The sequence below is a fragment of the Delphinapterus leucas genome, chromosome X, assembly GCF_059928025.1.
Source record: "Delphinapterus leucas isolate spDelLeu-1000000601 "Yukka" chromosome X, BTC_Dleu_Yukka2, whole genome shotgun sequence".
NCBI lineage: Eukaryota > Metazoa > Chordata > Mammalia > Artiodactyla > Monodontidae > Delphinapterus > Delphinapterus leucas.
In genome coordinates, this window is record NC_143150.1 from 105128370 (window position 1) to 105132523 (window position 4154).

Sequence of the window (4154 nt, forward strand, 5' to 3'; positions counted from 1 at the left end):
ACTTAATACAACCTATAGTATAGCAAATAAGTATGCAGGATGTGCATCAGACAGACCAGGGTTCAAATCTCACATCCACTATTTGTTAGCTTGTGCCTTAAGCGAGTTTCTTAACCTCTCGTGACTGTAGTTTTCTAATCTGAAAAATGATAATAATGTCCGCTGAACGGCTCTGCAGTGGAGATTGAATGAGATTACTTAAAATGATTAATGTTAAGTGTGTAGCAGAGTGTTTGTACTTGGTAAGTTCTCAATAAATGGTAGCAGTTAGTATTGCCTTTGCATATACTAAATCATTTGATCCTGACCTACTATGAATATCCTGGTCACATACCATATTTCATTGTTTCTGAGACACCATTGATTAGAATATGCATCGTTATTTTATCTGTCACTGAGAAAAAAGTGCCGCCAAGTAGACTATGGCATACCATCATTTGTAAAATGTATCCCAGTTCAGAGCAGTATATTTGTGGAAATAAAATGTGGGTCTTAGAAATGATTCTTGTCAAGCCCGTCAGTGAGTCTTCTTATGTGCAACTGAACAAGGCTAGCATTAACCACATGCAGCTTTAAATTCACTTAGAAGGCTCCAGGAACAGAAGCACAGCTTCCCAGGAAGGCGGGATCAGGCATCTCTCTTCAGTGGGCTTAGAATACACAGCAGTTTGCACAACATTCACCGAGCCATCCAAGAGCTACTCTCTTTGCAGCACCGGCACACCCTCAGATGATAGTTCAAGTAAAAAGAAAGCAGACTCACACAGTGGTGCTGGGTCAACCCTGGCCTGGAAGCTTCATGGGTCCCAGGAGCTAATGTCTTATAACACAGACAGAGTTTCCGAGATCCTTGAAAGGTACATGCTCAATTACAAGAGTTACTGCACTCAGGGGATCCCCAAAACTATCACTTTCCCTTACACATTTGTAGTTCAAATGTAGAACTCCTAAGCCAGGTGTAATTTACCAGTCTTTTTTTTTTTTTTTTTTTTTGCAGAAGCAATGCTGCCTACTAACACATTTGACATTCCAATTTTATCAGGTTTCCAGGGAAAATACAGCTAGAAAGTTCTTTGAAGGTCAAAGTCTGATGCATAGGGGAAAAAGTTGTTTTTAACCCCGTATCCACAATAATCTCTCTCACTTTCATCCATTTTATAATTAAAGATACTGAAATTAGAGAATTTAAGTAACTTGCCCCAGCTCAGGATTTAATAAGCCTAGAACTCACATGTTCTTATCCCTAGTCTGATTACTTCCAAGAACACTGTAATACATCAAAGCAGGAGTCAGCAAACTATAGTCCAAGGGCCAAATTCAGTCCACTCTGTCTTTTTGTAAATAGTTATTGAAACACAGCCACGCTCATTTGTTTGCATATTGTCTATGGTTGCTTTTACATGATAGTGGCAGACTCCAGGTATGACAGGAACCGTATGACCCACAACGCCTAAAATATTTGTTGAGCCCTCTCTAAAGTATAACTATAAATTGTTTGACTATGTCTATGTGTCTATATAAGGATGTAAAAGGCAAAATGTCACTTGTGTTTTATCTTTAAAAGTATAATTTTTCTGTGTACCTGAAGGTTTTTAGAGTCACAAATGCCAATCCTAACCATTTCTCTCGATCAGCCGTTGGCTAACTTTTTCTGCAAAGGGCCAAATAGCAAGGGTTTTAGAATATGTTTTAGGATTTATGGGCCATATGGTCTTTATTGCAATTAGTCAATTCATGCCAGGGTTGGAGTTTAGATAACCAGGCTGAAGAGCCCACACTCTTCACCACTAAGGACTTAGGAACATAGTAAAACCTGGAGAGCACCAGTTTCAATGAATGAGACTGCTTCAAGCAGTGTCCTGTGCTATTAAACCAGATCAGAGATTTAGTCCTCATTTAAGAACTGTATGTATAAAGATTTTTGGAGTAAGTACATTGGGTTTCAGCAAGCAAGTACTTCCCTCCAAGCAATGTAGATTTAACAAACCCTCTTGGGAGTCTGCTCATAATTACTGTCTATTCTCTGCATTCTTTCAGTCTAATCTTAACACAGCAGCCAGAATGATGTTAAAAAATAAGTCAGATCATATCACTCCTCTGCTGAAAACCCTCCTGTGCCTCGTAATATCACTCAGAGTAACAGCCCAAGTCCTCACATAATTGCCCTGCAGGACCTACCCTCCCCGATCTCTCTGGCTTGCTTCCCTTGCTCGGTAGACTTCTCTTACCCTGGCTTCCTTATACTTGCATTGATCATGCCAGACACACACCTGCCACAGGGCCTTTGCACTTGCTGTTGCCCTTGCATGGATTGTTCTTTCCTGAAATACTGCTTGATTCATTCCCTCAGTCCCTCCTAATGTTTTCTCAAATGTCACCTTCTCAGTGAGCCTTTTCCCCTGGAGGCACTTTCTCAAATGTCCACCTCCCATGTTCCCTTAGCTCACACATACACCTCCTATCCCCACTTGATGCTTTGTTCTATTTTGTTTTGTTTTCACTTTAGCACTTTTCATCCTTGGATGTGCCGTAATTTATATTTTATCGTCCATGGTTCCCATTAGAATGTAAACTTCACAAGAACAGAAAAATTTTGTCTTTTATTGACTGTTATATATCCAGTATCAAAATAGTATTTAGAACATAATAGGTGCTCTTATATTCAGTATATATTTACTGAATGAATTGATTAGTATGCTGGGGAGGGTTGGGTAAGATTTTGTTTGCCAAAGGCATTCTACCGCCAAAAGGACTTTGAAACCCCATCTTTATGGATGGAGGGCTTCTACAAGTGGCTTCTGGATATCAGTCTCATTACCTGATGGTCACACCTATGTCCACTCTTTGGTTGGCCTTGAATATTCCGAGTGTGTACCTTAGTAGATTCTATCTTCTTGGCTTCAAAACACTTGCCACTTTAAAAATCAATATGGCATTATATTTTGTATATTTGGCCAGATTATTTTTGAAGTCCGTAAATCTCTAAATCAGAAGAAAACCTCCCTTTGGTGGGCTGCCCTTGATTAGCTCAGAATGGAAAGAGAGGACCTGTCATTCTTTGTCAATCAGCTTGGCACGTACTTGACAGGCTGCAGTTACAGTGAAGGAGAGTCGTGTTGCTGTGGTCTAGCAAACCTAATTGTAGATAAATAAAAGAATAGTCACTCAGCATGAGGGAAAAGAGAAAGAAGCTCAGCTGTACAATGTTGTGTTTTTCCATCCATCAGCCTTCATTTGTCAGAGTCTGCCTGGCAATCTAAGCCAGAGAAGTCAGGCTCTAACACAGTATTGATTCCATTTCATTTTTCGTTTCTTGCCACCCTTTTTAGCAGTTTGTATATGGAATGAGAGACAGTGCGGTCAATATATGTGACTAGAGCCCATTTATTTTAAAGGCTTACTTTGTTTTTTCTCCCCAGAAAGCCATATATTTGTTTGCTTGTTTCACTATAACATTGTAATTGTCAGCTCTTGCTGCAGTAATAAATGACCCCCCAAATCCCAGTGACTTGCAAGAACAAACATTGATCACTCATCCACGTGACTGCAGATCAGCGGCAGCTTTACTCTACACTATGGGTCAAGTTCAGATTTTCTCATCCTAGGCTGTGGATCTGCTCCAAATGTCTTCTCATTCCAGAACCCAGGCTGAAAGAGCAGCTTCTTTATGATACATTATTCTCTCATGGTGGAAGGCAGGAACTAGAGGTACTAGCAAATCCTGGATTGCCTTTAAAGACCTAGCTCAGAGCTGTCATGCAGTCATGTCTGCCCACAGTCCATTGACCTAAGTGAGGCATGTGGTAAAGCCCAAAGTCAACGGGGAAGAGAGTGTATTCACCCACCCTTTTTATGTTGTGATATATATTTTTTATGTATATATACACATATATATATACATACATATTGATATATTCTAAGGTTAGCAATAAGTAAAATGATAGAAATATAAATAAATTTAAAATAATAAAGGAAAACAAGGCAAAATGTAGCTCTCTTATATTATCCTTAGCACCAAATTTCTAGTTTAAAAAAAGTGTGCAATCAGTTTAATATTGAATTAGAAATACAGTAGTCAATGAATAAATTCTTAGAGAATGTAAGTGTACATTAATTTGCATATGAATTGTTACTTTCGTCCTCAAAGGGCTTGT